The sequence below is a fragment of the Hyperolius riggenbachi genome, chromosome 3, assembly GCF_040937935.1.
Source record: "Hyperolius riggenbachi isolate aHypRig1 chromosome 3, aHypRig1.pri, whole genome shotgun sequence".
NCBI classification, from domain to species: domain Eukaryota; kingdom Metazoa; phylum Chordata; class Amphibia; order Anura; family Hyperoliidae; genus Hyperolius; species Hyperolius riggenbachi.
In genome coordinates, this window is record NC_090648.1 from 374,430,376 (window position 1) to 374,448,317 (window position 17,942).

Genomic DNA, 17,942 nt, shown 5'->3' on the forward strand with positions numbered 1-17,942 from the left:
TTTAAACAATTTGTACCCCTGGGTTTTCTAAGAAAATTAAAAAGAAAACAGCTCCTGAAAGACTTTTGCCTATCTGTTTTTTTTTTTTTTTGTCCACGTTCACAGGAACTTCAATGCCTTTCATTCCACAATCAAACTGAATCTGAGCTACTCTCACAGGGATTTATTTGATTTATATGGTGACACCACCATATAAATCAGAGAGAACAGCTTACAAACGTCCGTGTACCGCAAACCGAAGGATCGTCCCACATACCTCAGGTATGACAGTTTCCACACCAAACATATAAAGAATTCCATAATTTACAGACAGGCAATAAGATGCAACCGGATCTGTTCTGACAGGGATGAAAGAGAAACACCTGGGTTACCTAAAGAAGAATTTCATTAAACAGGGATACAATCATCTAATGGCTGAGACCCAAATCAAGAAAGCTAACAACATCCCTAGGACTCCGCTCCTGGAGTACAAGCAGAACCAGGAAGAGAGCCGTGTCCCACTGGCAGTCACCTACAACCCACGCCTGGAAATCTTAAGAAAGATTGCAAAAGAACCTTCATCCTGTTCTACACAAAGATCAGAGACTGAAAAAGATATTCCCTGAACCTCCCCTCCTAGCGTTCAGACAGCCACCCAATCTTAAGCAGATGATCGTCAGGAGTGCCTTAAATAGGCAAGAACAGAATGGAACATTCCCCTGCCGAAGGAAAAGGTGTGGGACCTGTAAACACATCCATTCCATAGACAGGATACTAATACCAGGTACACAACAGGAATACAAAGTACAATGTACCTTTTCCTGCGACTCATTTAATGTGGTATACCTGATCATGTGTGCAAAATGCCCCAAATGAATTTATGTGGGAGAAACAAGCCAACCACTGCGTGATCGCATGACACACCACAGGATCACTATTAACAGCAAAAAAAAGTATATTACAAAATATACTGATCTCCCAATACCAACACACTTTTGTTTACCCGGACACAGTTTACACGATTTTCGCGTCACTGTATTAATGGGTGGCTTTAAATTGGAAAACATGAGACTAACACAAGAAACAAAGTTTATACATTGGTTCAACACAGTAGAAGATGGTTTAAACAAGGACTTTTGTGCTGGTACAATGGGTTTTAAATGCCACAATTTTTTTATTTTTCTATCTTTTCATTCATTTTTTGTGCCATATGCTGTGTAAGATGGTGTTTACTGTCACTATTAATTTCATTTGCTTTCATGTGCTGGTTTCAAATGCCCAAACTAGAAAGAAGACCGGGTCTCGACCTGGATTTAAGGCCTGTTTGGCCAATTTTATTGTATCACAGTGCAAACCAGCACAACGTTTCGACCAAATGGGTCTTTCTCAAGTGCTTACAGACTTCATGTGCAAAGACCATACATATAGACAGATTAAAACACACCCCTGCAGGGGCGGGCACATTACTTAAAGAGACAGACCATTGTATTCACACTTCATAGGAAACACTTTAAATTACACCCACCCCCAAATCTCCCTGCTACGTAGGAAAAGCAAATGGATATATGATTTGGGCACTCTTGCGCCAAATGGCATGAATGAGGCCTATAATTTAAAGTGTTTCCTATGAAGTGTGAATACAATGATCTGTCTCTTTAAGTAATGTGCCCGCCCCTGCAGGGGTGTGTTTTAATCTGTCTATATGTATGGTCTTTGCACATGAAGTCTGTAAGCACTTGAGAAAGACCCATTTGGTCGAAACGTTGTGCTGGTTTGCACTGTGATACAATAAAATTGGCCAAACAGGCCTTAAATCCAGGTCGAGACCCGGTCTTCTTTCTAGTTTGGACTGTTGCTGCACCTTAGGTGGATACGGGTGTGACTGGTTGACTCCCTGGTATGAATACTTATTGGGGTTGAAGTATTAAGGTACTCTTTATTGCTCTGGTTTCAAATGCCACAATTCTCTTTAGCTTAGAATTAATGGTGCATGTAATCAGCCCAGTTACAATTTGAACTCAGAATTTACGATGTCTCCCCATCACCAGAGTCTACTTTATGTTATGTTGAGGGAATTGTTGATCTTATCAATTTAGCCAGGATGCCTGGGAAAGCTTCCCGAGTAACAGTTAAGGAATCTAATTACATTTATGTTTGCTAAAGAATGTTTCTCCTCTGTATATCAGTGTATATAAGCTGTGGTTTTCAGTTTTGGTCAGGAACCAGTCCGACAAAGGCTTTTTATAAGCCAAAAGCTCACCGTTTACTCATCTCTAAGTTAGCCAATAAATGGTATCATCCTGATTCAAAACTCCTTGTCCTTTTTCTTAAAATACTAAACAACTGTGGTCTAAGCAGGACCAGGGATGAGCTCCGGATAAGATTCGAATTCATTCGGATTTCATGCTCTAATTAGTGCATCTGAGCGGGTGTGTGCGGGGGGTGGTTAAACTCACCCAGCAGCCTTCTTCTTTAACCCGTCCCACGCTGCATTCCAAGCCGTGTCACGTGACTACTACGCTTCCTCCTTCGGGAGGAGGAAGGAAGTGTTTGTAGTCACGTGATGCGGCATGAGACAGGTTAAAGAAAAAGGCTGCTGGGTAAGTTTACCCCCCCCCCCTTGCACACACCCGCTCAGATGCACTAATTAGGAGGATGAGAACTGAATTTTATCTGGAGCTCATCCCTGATCAGGACAAATATATCAGAAAACTTAAATGTATTGTAACACAGCAACATTTTCATTGATGTTATAACTTTATACATTCGACATATCTAAACATTTACTTTATGTATTGGCATATACTGTAGTTTAGTGCTGTGCTGTGCTGATTAATAGGAAAGGCAACTGGCTTATCAATCTTTAGGGCTTGTTCACACTAAGAGTGATTTCACTCTTTAACTACTTTGGCCTTTTGGACGTATAATATACGTCCAAAGGGCCGCATGTGCGCTCCCGCGGCAGATCATGCACGTGCACGCATGCTCCCGGCCCGCGGTTTGTTAGCTAGGGAATCAGTGAATCGGGACATGGTGCCCGAACACTGATCCCTTTCCCCAGCAGAAAGCCTCGCTCTTTCTGCCTCCTACCTCCCCCCTACGCCCCTCTAAGCGTACTTGTTACGCTTAGAGATACATAATGTAAACAACCTCATCATTGTCATCTTGTGGCCAAATAGTAAAGCTACATCTACATTTAAAAAATAAATAAACACATTTACATTAAAAAATTACTATTTACATCCCACCCTCCCAAAAATACCAAAAGAAAATGTTTCATAAAAAAAAAAAATTACAATAAAAAAACAAACAAACACGTAAATATTTACCTAAGGGTTTAAACTTTTTAAATATCCATGTAAAAAAGAAATATTGCTATTTTTTTTTCATTATAAGCTTGTAAATAGTGATGGATGCAAAACGGAAAAAATGCACTTTTATTTCCAAATAAAATATTGTCGCCATACATTGTGATAGGGACATAATTTAAATGGTGTAATGCCCTGGACTATTAGGCAAATACAATACGTGGGTTTTAATTATGGAGGCATGTATTATTTTAAAACTATAATGGCCGAAAACTGATAAATAATGAATTTTTTTCCATTTTTTTTCTTATTCTTCCTGTTAAAATGCATTTACAGTAAAGTAGCTCTTAGCAAAATGTACCACCCAAACAAAGCCTAATTGGTGGCGGAAAAAAAACAAGACATAGATCAGCTCATTGTGATAAGTAGTGATAAAGTTATAGGTGAATGAATGGTAGGTGAATGGATGGGAGGTGAAAATTGCTTGGATGCATAAAGTGAAACACGACTGAGGGCTGAAGTGGTTAAAGAAAACCTGAACTGAACATTAAAAGTCAAAATAAGCATACACAAGTCATACTTACTTTCCATGTGGTCTACTCTTCAGTGTCTTTCTCCTCTCCCGCGTCCTATGTGTTCACTGTGATCAAGGGAATTTTCCGTCCTCCATTTTGAAAATGGCCATTACCCCATAACAGCTTCCTGGTCAGCACACAGTTAAACTGTAACATCGCCCACTTGAGCCATAGGGAAACATGGACATTACCTGGTACATCAGTTTTCCTCTCAGCAATAACTGACAGCAACTGATATTTTACTAACAGCAACTGATATATTTCAGATCTGACAAAATATTGTCAGAACTGGAAGGGATTATTGTCAGAAGAAAATGGTGAGCCTCTGAGAGGAACTGATGGCAAGGTCACTCTGTAATGTTCATTTGAAGTTACCTCATGTGTTTATTTTAAATATTTTTACTCAGTACAGGTTCTCTTTAAGCACTGGCGATTTTAAAAATCGCCTTAAAAGCGCTACTGCAATGGTCGCTTATGTGAGTGTCCACACATAAGCGACCAGCTCTCTATTGAATTGCAAACGCGGCTCCTGCACCATTTTCTGAGCATTTGTGTTCAACAGAAAGTATCGGGAAATCGCAAAGCGATTGAAAAAGCTTTGAATTGTGATTTCCCGAGCGCTTTAATGAATAAATACATTGTATTTATTCATTTCTGGGTGAAAGAGTTCACTTCCTGACTGACGTCAGGCAGTGGGAAAATGAATGGCTGAGCAAAAGCGCTTAGAAAAGCGAAGTGAAAAGCGCTTTTAAAGGCGCTCACCAAATTGCCAGCACTTGCGATAGCGCTGGTGATTTGTAATGTGAACAAGGCATCAATTTGTATTCATACAACATAGCATGCTTATGCATGTACAGAATGACTGATTTTTTTTTTTGGTTTTTTTTAGAAACTCCGTAGCTTTAGCATAAGACAGGCTAAAGAATAATGTGAAGCAAATTTTCTAGAACTCTCCAAGTTTAATTAAATGTTTTATCACAGGTTTTGGAGGCTTGCAAACAATGCGCAGATTACTTGGATACATGCTTGTTGCTGAAAGATCTAGTTATTATTCATTGATTGTGATGATTATGTTTCCCATTGAGCAGGAGGATCATCTACAAAGCAACCTAGGATGGTGCCTGGGGACTAGTGGCGCTCATAGGGCCCAACTAGCACTTCCTCTGACCCCAGTAGGTTGATAGTTTTTAATACATGGGCTGAAAAATTGAAAAAAAATTGTTTTGGGGGATGAGGGAAGAAATCAAAGCGCCCAGAAGAAACCTATGTAGTCACGGGGGAGAAATTGCTGAGATTCAAACCAGGGATGCCAGCACTTTAAGGCAAAAGTGCTAGCCATACAAATAATCAATCTTGACAAACTGATTCAGACTTCAAATATCAATACACGGGTCTCCTGGAGTGTAATGCTTTCTTAATACACTGCAAAAAAACAGTATGTCAGAGTTCTACTGATGAGTCAATATTAACCATTTGTCTATCCCCATGAAGCCAGTTGTAACTGTGGTTTGAAAGTGAAACCACATACACTAACAATAGAAAATGATTGAGAGATGAAACATTCTGTGCTGATCCCTGGCTGACCTGGTTCTCCCTGGATTTTCACATTTGATTTGTAGAGTCTACTACTGAGACGATCCAGCCTCTCTGCAACCTTCCTCCATACAAATCAGAGTCACATTTCATTGGTCAAGTAAGTTTATCCGATTTGACTTGATTCACGGAACCCAGACAATATAACATCCAGAGGGCATACAATGGTTAACAGTATCTGCAGCATTCATTTTACAAGTATACTGTTCTGTGTTTTATTGCTACATATTCCAGCAGTTGCAGCAATACTGTTAGTGATGGAGGGATTCTGTAACTTGGTAAGCATATCCTACTGAATTCTGACAGGTGTTTTGGAACAAAAAATCACAATAACTACAAAATTTGTTTTCTTTTCTTAGGCCTGGTTCACATCATAAATCACCAGTTTTAGCACCTTTTTGTAAAGCGCTTTTCATGCAAAAGAATAAATACAATGTATTGATTCTTAAAAACGCTCGGGAAATCGCTATACAAAACGCTTTCTCAAGTGCTTAGCAATTTCCCTATACCTTCCATTCAGCCAAAACGCTCAGAAAATGGTACAGGCAGCGCTTTGGTCAGCGGAAAGCAATCAAAACACGCAGATGTGAACACTCTCATAGGGAATCATTGCACGAGCGCTTTTAGGGCAATTTTCAAAATCGCCGGCGCTTAAAAAAAAAAAAAAAATTAACATAAAAGAGACACACATCATATAGTTATTGCTACAGATCTCTGAATAAATGTATTCCACCAAGCAGACAGACTTAGAAGAATGAAGGATTATGCCTAAATCCCATTCAAGGAAACTGAAATTGAGGGGAGTATCAAGGGTGACATAAAAACAAGGAACACCAAGAGCCCCAATATTGTAATATGTACTGGTAAATGGTTACTAGATAGAGTAAATATTAATACTCACAAACCAGGGTTACCATTAGGCAACCACTGTAAAGGCAGGTGGGGAGATTTTCCTGACCCCACTCAGGAATAAGAATTCGCTCTCTGTAGATGAGAAAAAGGGGGTTCAACCCTCCACCCAGGGTGGACTCAATATTATGCAGGAGAACAGAGGCGCCAAAAGGATAAAAGGAAGCTAAATGAGATTAAAAACGACTACAGTCGTTGTGTGTCTACTTGGAGGAGGTAAGTCCACCACTACCTCCTCTATTTACCAAGAATTTGGTTTTTAAGCTCATTTAGCTTCATTTTATCCTTTTGGCGCCTCTGTTCTCCTGCATAATCAAAGGTGACATGACTGACTTCCTTGTAAATACTTCTTGCTTGACTGCTGTACTGATCTAATACCTTCTAAGCCACTGACACACAGCAGGTACAGTATACTAATCATGTGTTCTGAGTCAGTGGGACTCCTGTAACTTCATACTCCTTGCAGCCAAATACAATGGCATAGCTACAGAGTAATGGGCCCCAGTACAAATTGCAGACTGTGGCTCCCCAGCACTATGTGTAATCAGGGACGGTGCAAGACTTTTTGCTGCCTGAGGCAATCTTGTGAGGATGCGCCCCTTTCCCTCAATTTGGAATGATTGCACAGCACCAACAATTTACTCTGCTTCATTTAATGTTCTCACATGACATGCGGCAGCTCAACATAATAGCACGCTGGCTGGCTGTGGGTCTGTGACAAACACACTGCTCATCCTCAACTACTCCATTCCTCCTCAGGAAGGTACACACAGTAAAGAAAATGCTGCCCCTGAAATCTCTGCGCCTGGTGCAAATGTTTCACCTTGCTTCATGAGAGAACCGGCCCTGTGTGCAATAATCATATGACATAGACCAGCAAAATAAACTTTCCAAGGACACCCGATGTGTAAGAGAGGTGTAAGACAAGGAAAAGGAATGGTTTACTAATGATTAACACTATTCCAAGCACATATAGATGTGTTCATTATCATGACAGTACCAATAGTACTGTGATGATACTTGTGGTACCAAACTAATGCACTGGCCTCATTTGGCCCCCTTAGGTCTAGGGGTCGTGATGGGACCACAAGCTCTGCATCCCCTATTGCTACGCCACTGGCCTAATAGCCACCACAACAGCCAGGCATATCACACTTTTATAATGGGTTAGCAATACAGCAATGACTTACTTAATGTCAGACACCCTCTAAGTGTATCATCATTTAAAACAATCATTCTATTGGCTTTAATAGTACGTTATAATGTACATTATAAAAGATCATGTTATAATTTAATGAACAACCAGAGAGTGAGATCTTCATAGGAGCTAATCATCAGGCATGTTTATTTCTTTCTATTTTGGTATACTAGAATATACCGTACATCCACTGTCCTTCTTGGAAGTAGTTCCATGCATATTCCTACAGAGCTACTACCGGTTTGCTTATTTGTTAGAAAACTAATTGGCAGGGGCAAAAAAAAAAAAAAATCTAGCAGCAGTTTATTGGGAGACATATATAAACGCCAGATGCATGTTCGCGGAATATTACACATCTGCACTGTGCCAGATACTAATATAATCACCAAAAGCTTTTGAGTTATTAAAGCGAACCAAGCACCATTTTTAGCACCCAAAAATGCATATTAACAATGTGGCTCATTACAAAACAAAATTCCATTCTACCTCTTCTTTTTACAGTTAAATGTTTGTTAGAGGCTTTTATTGCTCTACTTTATCAGCCTGCCATACACAGAAAGGACGGCCAGCTAAAGATTGCTTTAATTAGCAGTAGCAATGAGCAAACAAAAACTTTCATCTGTGGGGGGGGGGGGGCTGTACTTCAAACACTTTAGAGAGTCATGCTTGATTAAATTCACACCTTCTCCTGGATAAACAAGGGCAGGGAGAAGGGGAGGAGGAAATGGCAACTCCTACAGCTATAACAGACCAGGACAGACTGCAGAAAAAGAAAGCTGCATGGATCCCTTTAAGCAACGCATTTTAAAAAAAAAGATCTTGTTTACCATACTATTAGAGCACACCACATGATTTTTATACTAATAATGCCAGAATTACTATGCTAATAAGAGGTGTCTTTTTTGAAGTTAAGGAATTGCTGGTCTGCCTATTATTATTATTTTTTATGTATATAGCGCCAACATGTTCCGTAGCGCTGTACATAGTACAAACAAATAATGGGGAACAAATATACATAAGAAATACAAGACACTGTACAGTCATGACATTGAATAGAATTAGAAATACAAATACATACATAGTTGATGTGTAGTTGGTACATGTACATATGTTAAAATTACAGCAATATGAGAAACACTAGGAGGAGGTCCCTGCCCTTGCGAGCTTACAATCTAGAGGGTAGTGGTGAGGAAACAAAAGGGAAGGAAACACAAGGATTAGTGGGTGAGCCAGTGTGCCTTCAGTGCTGCCTATAGCAAATTATAGGCTTGTCTGAACTGGTGTGTTTTCAGAGTACGTTTGAAGGTTTCCAGACTTGTGGCATGACGAACTGGCTGAGGGAGAGAGTTCCAAAGGAAAGGGATAGCCCGTGAGAAGTCTTGGATGCGAGATTGAGAGGAGGTGACTAGGCTGGAGGACAAAAGGGTCTCCTGTGAGGAACGGAGGGTCCGGGCGGGGAGGTATCTGGAGATTAAAGAGGAAATGTATGGAGGCGATAGCTTGTGTAGAGCTTTGAATGCAAGTCTGAGAAGGTTAAACTGGATCCTTTGGGCAACTGGTAACCAATGGAGGGATTGGCAGAGATGGGCTGTCTCAAAGGATCTAGAAGAGAGGTGGATGAGACGGGCCGCAGAGTTTAGTAGGGATTGGAGAGGTGCCAGTCTGCTTTTTGGTAGACCACAGAGTAGGGTGTTGCAGTAGTCAAGACGGGAGATTATTAGGGCATGCACAAGCATTTTAGTTGCTTCTTGTGAAAGGAAGGGACGGATTCTGGAAATGTTTTTGAGGTGGAAGTAGCAGGAGGTCGTTAAAGTGTTATGGCCCATACTCACGAGGGACTTTTGTCGCCTCAACACGCGGCGCGCGCGTGTTGCGGCGACAGGTCGCCCGTGAGTATGGGCCGTTGCACGCGCGCGCACCCCGAACTGTCGCCCGTCGCTCTTGTCGCCATGCGATTGAAAGTTTCAATCGCATGGCAACAGTCGCCGCCGCACCTCCGCCGCAACTGTCGCTAGTCCGCGTGAGTACGCGGACTAGCGACAGCAACCTCCATAGAGGTAAATGGAGCTTCCGGCGGGGGGAGGAGGAACGTCGGCGACAGCTTCCGTCTCGCCGCTGGTCCCTCTTCCGCGTGTGTACGCGGAGGGACCTGGAGAGAAGCTGTCGCCGGCCTGTCGCTAGCACGCTCACGTGTGCTGGCGACAGGCCACTTCTGCAGCCCGTGAGTACGGGCCATAAATATGTGGTTTAAAGGAGAGCTCAGAGTCCAGAGTTACCCCTAGGCAACGAGCTTTGGGGGTTAATACTATTGGGGTGTTATCTACATTGAGGTGGAAATATCACAATCTCCGTTTTGCTCATATTGAGTTTAAGGAAGTGGGATGACATAAATGTAGATACAGTGGATAGACAATATGCTGTAAAATAAATATTACAGCATATCCTGTGAACTTTGTGTCCCACATGTACACCACTTTTCTATGCCATGTCTTCTAAGCACCTCTGCAAGAATTCCATAAAGCGCATTTAGGTCCCCTGCAGAAAGTGGTGGCTTAGACAGCTGCCTAGTTTTCCTCTAACTTAAAACAGCCCTGTTGAAGCTAACAGTAAAATGAGGTGCTGTGCCCACCTTAGGTAGCCTTCACAGTTATCCCTGCAAATTCTGGCCATGTTTTTTCACATTTGCAAGTTTGCATTTTGCAATTTTCTACTTCCAAATATTTTGTTTGCTCACGTTTTTATGTGAGTTTTGGGCTATTTTCGCATCACAATTTGTCATGCATGCCAAGGAAGTTTATTTTTTTTAAATTGTATGTAATTAACTTCACATTTGCATGCACATTTTTGTATTTGTGAATAGTGAAAATTCTTAATTCCCATTGACTTGCATTATATGCGAATGGCAAGTCTGGTGCAAAAAAAAGCATGATTATCATCATTATCATCCTCATTATTTAGTATTTATATAACGCTGACAACTTCTACAGCTCTGTATATTAGAGTATATTATCTTGTCACCTAACTGTCCCTCAGAGGGGCTCACAATCCAAACCCTACCATAGTCATATGTCTATGTATGTATTTTGTAGTATATGTATTGTAGTCTAGGGCCAATTTTGGGGAAGCCAATTAAATGATCTATAAGTTTTTGAGATGAAGGAGAAAACTAGAGTGCCCGGTGGAAACCCACGCTGACACAGAGAACATACAAACTTCATGCAGATAGTGTCCTCGCTGGGATTCTAATCAGGGACACAGCGCTGCAAGGTGAGAGCGTTAACCACTATGCCACCATGCTAACCACTACACATACATGTAGGCTGTTTTTTTCTGCAGAAACTTGCATGGCAAAATTCACACAACACCGCAAGTCAAATGCAATGAAATAGACTTGCATTATTTAGACTTGCATTATTTAGACACGGCAAACGCAAATTCGCAAAAACATACATCACATGTGAACGGTTAGGTGTCAAAGGGGGCATTAAAGATCAGGTATCAACATATGTTTACTGATGTATATTATTATACATCTCTATATGTCTCTCTGGCATACTTTCCTAAACTACAATATTACTATTGAAATGGTTATGCATTTTACAGTTTGCAGTTGTCTTACCTACAGTTCAGATTTGATTTTGCAGTGGTTAAATGCCAGGTCTGTGTCTCAGTTCTCAGTTATATAATACTTGACTCATTCCAACACTCAGAGCACAAATACTTAATGATAGCTCCCATTTGTACACAGACATTAATGCACGTGGCTCTCTGCATTCTGCCCACTGTTTCTATTATTGTCTTGTGGTGTCCCTTACTATTAAATTAAGTCTTCTGTTGTCTTGAGCATCTTTATTTGGCCCAGCAGCTCAGCACTGTAGCATCCTTTAGCCAAATCACGACATGACATTCATTATATAATTCAAATATTACAAGGGTACGAAACCAAATCGGAGGGATAACGTGTGCCCCTGAAACATGCTAATTATAAACACAGTGGGAAATAGAATTATATACTAATCCTTATGTTATTTAGTTTTTAACCAGGCTAATTCTGCTACTTTTCACCTATCATAATTACAATTCCAAAGCAGGATAAAACAAACAGTGCAAATGGGGATGTTAGCAGCTACAATAAATGAATTCTTAGAAAATTTTGAGATGCATCCAAATAAAATACTGCAAAAAAAAAAAAAACTAACTTCAAGGGTTCTTTTTTGTAATACCTTAGAATTCTTTGGAGGCTAATTCAATCTTTGGCCTCAGAGATAAAAATTAGAAACATTTACAGATAAATTTGGATGTGTGCACATCTTGATACTGATGCGATTTATTAAACGCTTAGACTGCAGTTAGGCAGGCAGCTGCTTTACAAATGAGGGCTGCTCATAAAAAATAAGTATGCAATTTCAAAGTCCTATGAGCTCCTTATCGTGGGTAAGGAAAATTATTCCAGTCAGTTTTACCTGATGGTCCAGAGAGAATTCAGTGTGATTGATGGATGGAAAACAGATAGATAGACAGATAGATAGATAGATAGATAGATAGATAGATAGATAGATAATGAATGGATGGATAGATACATAGGTAGATAGAGATGGATGGATGGATAGAGAGAGATTGGTGGATAGATAGATAGATAGATAGATAGATAGATAGATAGATATTGATTGGTGGATGGATAGAGAGAAACTGGTGAATTGATGGATACATAGATGGTAGATAGTGATTGGTGGATGGATGGTTGGATAGATACATAGATGGATGGATAGATGGAATCCATTTTTCAAGCAGTCCCCAGAGATATCCAAAATTCTTAATAAACTAGTGTCTTACAATAACAATTCTGATTACAAATAGCCTGGTAAATTGGGGTCACTTTTTTACCCCCCTCGAAAAACTTGAGTGGTATTTCTGGACTTGGTTAAACCAATTTACAAACTCCTATCCATGCTCAATACAAAATGTCATGCTTATGGATCATTATGGATCATATTTTCTAGCTCTTTTCTAGGAGCAGTAAGAGAGACATGCAAGGTGCCTTCTTTAAGAAGAATTTTACTAGCAGTACACCTGAGCGCCTATCTGAATGTTAGAGGCACTGGCCAGATAATGGTCCCCTGGGATTACAGCATTGCAGCAATAGGGAATGGGACACATACAATTTTCCCAACCAGAAAACCAAACCAATTTATCTTAAGTTATTGCTTATGCAAATTGAGGGTCGTTTTTTTCTTTTTGCATGGATGATATGTTAGTCATCACTGCCTATTTTTAGGAATGTACATTTTGCCATCTGTGCAAGTTTGAAAAATATTCCAAAATACCTGAATCTGTTTAAGATAGATTGATAATCTTGATAGATATGCATTCTAACTTTTTCAGATAATACTTCTGATTCCATGTCAGTGCATCAGTCACCATAAATACACTGTTTGGTCGCCACGTATAATTGAGAATTTGAATTAAGCTCCTGAATATCCTTACTATAATGTCCTGTAGTATTCAGTTTTCATTCAAGCATTAAAAATGCACATCCAGAGCTGTGTTATTACAGTCTGCATAACTAGGGCAATGTAGGGTGGATGAGGCAGCCCTAAATGGATCACACAGAATAAATGTCATTGCATTATTTATTTATTACAAATTTGCTTAAAAGGCTGTAGATGCCTTTGTAGCCACCTTTGTCCTGTTTAGTGGAGGACTTGGATAATTACAGTTAAACTTGTGTATAGATTAAATAACAGAAATGACAATACTGTACCTGGAGTAGGCAAGGCTTGTTCAATCATGAAAGCACAGCAGCTCTTACATTGCCTTGGCTTCTGCTGTACTGACTATAGCTTTGCATGATCAAGAGGTCTCAGAGTGAGGATGTACTTTTACATTCTTCTTATTTGTCATGTAGTAGAATGGTTTCAATATGCTCATTTATTCACTTTCAGCTTCATTATTGTTCCTATTTTGTGCGTTTTGGGGAAAATCCGTGGAGAAATTGAAGCAAAACACATTTGTTCCCAGGTGTGATATCTCCTACTTAGTTAAATGACCATGATTAAATCCCTTTATGTCAATGGCAAGTTGTCAGTTGGACGTGATTTATGGTGCCTCTGGCTATACCTTCAATTATTGGCAAGAGTGTAATGCTATCCACACCCCCTGAAAGGCTTTGACAAGCTTGGGAGCAGCTGGTTCAATGTTCTGGTGAAGAAAGTTGTGGAGCACCCACTGCAGGTGAGGTCTGGAAGCCACAGAACATCTTCATGGTGCTTAACATTGTGTCACCTCTAAAGTAGTTATCTCCAAGTCCACTAGAGATCGTCTGAGGGTCCAGCAGAGGTAGGTTAGGAGCAGTTGAAGATTCTGCCTAGAACTTTTATCTTGGGATCATGTTTTGTATTTAAATATTTGGATCCCTGAAGGTTTTTCTTTTGTATATGAATGATGGATCCAGGTAAGAAATACCTGGCTGTTCTTCGCCGGATTTAGCCTTTCTGGAAAATTCTTCTTCACGCTGCATGTTTACATTAGAAAATAACATTGGCTTGTCCAGAGATAAAGTAGACAACAGGAAGAAAAAATAAGTATTCTCCGACTTCCTTTAAGTATGGTCCACACTTACACTAAAATGGCCTTATGCTCCATAAGATTACCTGAACCCAGTTGAGAGTGTACCAACTCCGCATCCAGAATCTTAAATACGTCTCTTCAGTTTTCCTAAATTGAAAAAAAGAATACATATGGAACATCACAAGAACCTCTGCAATACAGTACTAGATGAAATTCTGACAAGGCGTTTATACAAATTACTATTCATCCTGCAATATCAACTCATATTGTTATTGGCAATAAAGTATCAAAAACTCCAATACCAAACTAAGGGAAAAAAATCATAAACATAGCTTGAATATTAGGAAGTCTAGAAAAAAAATGTGTGAAATGAAAAAACTACTGATCACCAGAGACTGTTGTACTCTTTTCATGTTGTGCAGAAGCAGAACAACTGGAAATATCTACTTCTGTACATCGTTGGAGATAAAAGCTAGTCTTCAGTAGACTATTTCATTCAGCATGTATCACTTACATGGATGCGAGAGGCTGTTGATCCTCAAGAAGACTCTGAGCTCATCATGTAGCAGATGAAAGTAGCCTTCCCGTTGAAACAATGCTGTCTTGTCTTCTTCACTTGGAGAGTGTCGTTCTTCCTCGCAGCCTAGTAATGCTCTCGATTCCATTGTTAGCTTAGCTGACTCCTGGGAAGAGATTGTGAATTCATGGCGAACTCTAGTGGGCATATTTTGAAACAGCACATTAAGCATTTGTGCAGCAAGCTAGAATCTACTGTATAACAATATTATAAGCAAGATGAAGATATAATGTCATATGTCAGTACTTCACTGGATAAAGAAAATACTCTGCATATAGTTGAAAAATGATAAAAAATATAGAGGTTACACAAATATGTTTAATTATATTCTGTGAAGATTGTGGTCATTGGAAAATTACATACGGTACATTGCACATTATTATTATTATTACTACTACTACTACTACTACCACACAATTATCTTTTTAGCGCTGTATAGTTATTCATGCAAACAAAGAAATTTGCAAATATCTAATCAGAAAACCACTATTTAGAGGGGTGCAATGAAAATGCTATGGAGTAAAATAATTCAGGTCTCATTATGCACTGATTCCGCATAACCTCAGGCTGGCAATTCAGTCTTAGTACGGTAATCTACTGACAAGCTGCTGGGCCAACTCAAAAGAAAATAAAATCAACTGTTGTAGAATTTAAATTATATTTTTAGAACTGTAAGATATTATTTCAGAGTTGTTTTTATTATTACTTATTACTGTTCTTATTCTTTTGAGCTTCTCTGTATAAACCAGCCCCACATAAATGAATACTATAAGGTACACAATATTGTACTTTGTTGCTGAGCAAACAATGTTCCGTTGTACATACAACTGATTGGAGTTATTTCAGCTCACATAACAAAAACAAACTGCCAGTGAGTGAATTTTGTTTGCTAAAGCAAAAGCTCATATCTTTCATATTGTGCTCAGAGTTGAATAAAGTTTTAAGATTGTGTACAGTTTATACTTACCTTTTCTATTCCTGCACTGTATACCAGTTCTGTGATTTGAAGCTGGAGTTCTGACTGCAAGACGCTGCAACAATCAGTAGGAGCAATCTGTCATACAATTTCCCCAAGATGGCTGCCACTTCGCCTTTGCTCCCTTCCTCAGGTTGAATTTGATCCTCTCACCTTTCCTGGAACTCCTGCAACTAGAAAGGTAAGGATGCAAAGGTTACACGAGAGATAGCGTGTTCATCTGTCACTGGAGCACCTTGCAAAAAACTGACCACCACTAAAGCTAGATACACACATCCAATTTTGACTGACCAATTTCACCATTTCCATGTTGCATTAGGGCCAACAGATTTGAATACTATGAAGAGATTGTGTAGGCAAGCTCTCATACTACGTGGATTTGGTAAATTTAATGTTTCTACCAGGCTTAAAGCGGCCCTGAACTCTTGCACAGCACACAATGAAAAGTATTCATTCCACATATAAATGCTGTGGAAATCCACTGCACTGAAATGTGTGTATTTGTTTAGCTACATCAGTGTGTACTCAGCCTTATCAGTAGCTGTGAATGAGGGCAGATGCTCTGCTTGCACAAGACTGAGGCCGGTTTCAGACTACCGGCTGGCGTCAGCGGTGCGGTCCCTGTCAAAATCATGCCTTAGGGGATTATCCTGTTAGTAGACGGTAATCCCCTTCTGCCTCACAGCCAAACAGGAAGTGAAACTCGCTGTGCTCACTTCGTGTTTTGGAAATACAGAAGTGCATGGAAGCGTATTGTAAAAATACGCTTTCACGCATATGCACACAACGCCGCTGCCAACATTTTTTATAAACCCCTGTGTTTCCATAGACTTACATGACTTCCGGTCCATCGCAGATCACTGCAGGAGCTGCATGGCAATGTAGGTATGGGCTTGCATTAGATACGGCACTTCCAGTGCAGTGTACCACACCGTGGGTAGTATGAACTACCCCATAGACTTTCATCGAGCTGTGGTGGGTAGAGATGAGCGTAATGACCTAATTACGATTTTGCGAAATTTCGCGTAATTAGTGTAATTACGATTATGGCCGTAAGTACATAATCGTAATGAAGAAGGATTTCGCGAAATTTCGCGTAAGCGTAATTTTCGCGTAATTTTCGCATTACAGTCATATCATGCCGTAATTTCGCATTAAACGCTACCGTAATTTCGCGTTAAACCGTAACGCTCCGTATAATATAAAAAAGCCGCCGACTTTAAGGGTTAATAGCAAAGCCCCCTTAAATGCTAAGAGCCTCAAATTTAGAGAATATATTAAGGAGATCAGGAGGAATAAGAGGAAAAATTTTTTTTTCAAAAAGACCTTATAGTTTTTGAGAAAATCGATGTTAAAGTTTCAAAGGAAAAATGTAAACATTTAAAAACCCACCGAATTTAACGGTTAATAGCAAAGCCTGCTTAAAGTTTAGGAACACCAAATTCCCAGGGTATATTAAGGGGATCAGTGGGAATAAGAGGAAAATTTTTTTTTTCAAAAAGACCTTATAGTTTTTGAGAAAATCGATTTTTAAGTTTCAAGGGCGAAAATGTCTTTTAAATGCGGAAAATGTCAGTTTTTTTTGCACAGGTAACAATAGTGTATTATTTTCATAGATTCCCCCAAGTGGGAAGAGTTTTACTTACTTCGTTCTGAGTGTGGGAAATATAAAAAAAAAACGACGTGGGGTCCCCCCTCCCAGACCTCTTTAACCCCTTGTCCCCCATGCAGGCTGGGATAGCCAGAATGCGGAGCACCGGCCGCGTGGGGCTCCGCACCCTGACTATACCAGCCCGCATGGTCCATGGATTGGGGGGTCTCGGAAGGGGAGGGGCAGCCAAGCTTTCCCCTCCCCCTCCGAGCCCTTGTCCAATCCAAGGACAAGGGGCTCTTCTCCACCTCCGATGGGCGGTGGAGGTGGAGGCCGCGATTACCTGGGTGGGGGGTTCATGGTGGAATCTGGGAGTCCCCTTTAAAAAGGGGTCCCCCAGATGCCCACCCCCCTCCCAGGAGAAATGAGTATAGAGGTACTTGTAGTACCCCTTACCCATTTCCTTTAAGAGTTAAAAGTAAATAAACACACAAACACATAGAAAAAGTATTTTAATTGAACAAAAAACATAACCACGAAAAAAGTCCTTTAATATTCTTAATTAACCATTAATACTTACCTGTCCCTTTAAATAAATGATCCCACGCAATATCCTCGGAAATGTTCTATCAGTTACAATGTAACAAAGTTATTATGTAACAACTTTGT

At 40.0% G+C, this 17,942-nt stretch overlaps 1 protein-coding gene across 1 annotated transcript in view; it reads right to left on the bottom strand.

The window, feature by feature from the left end:
* DRD1 (dopamine receptor D1) overlaps positions 1–15,722 on the bottom strand; it is a 102,036-nt gene extending 86,314 nt beyond the window's left edge. The window contains exons 1-3 of the mRNA XM_068277175.1: positions 15,674–15,722; positions 14,644–14,812; positions 13,324–14,276 (exon numbers count right to left, since the gene is read on the bottom strand). The gene's annotated coding sequence lies outside the window, so the exon portion shown is untranslated. The remainder of the gene's footprint in view (positions 1–13,323; positions 14,277–14,643; positions 14,813–15,673) is intronic.
* Positions 15,723–17,942: the final 2,220 nt, after the last annotated feature.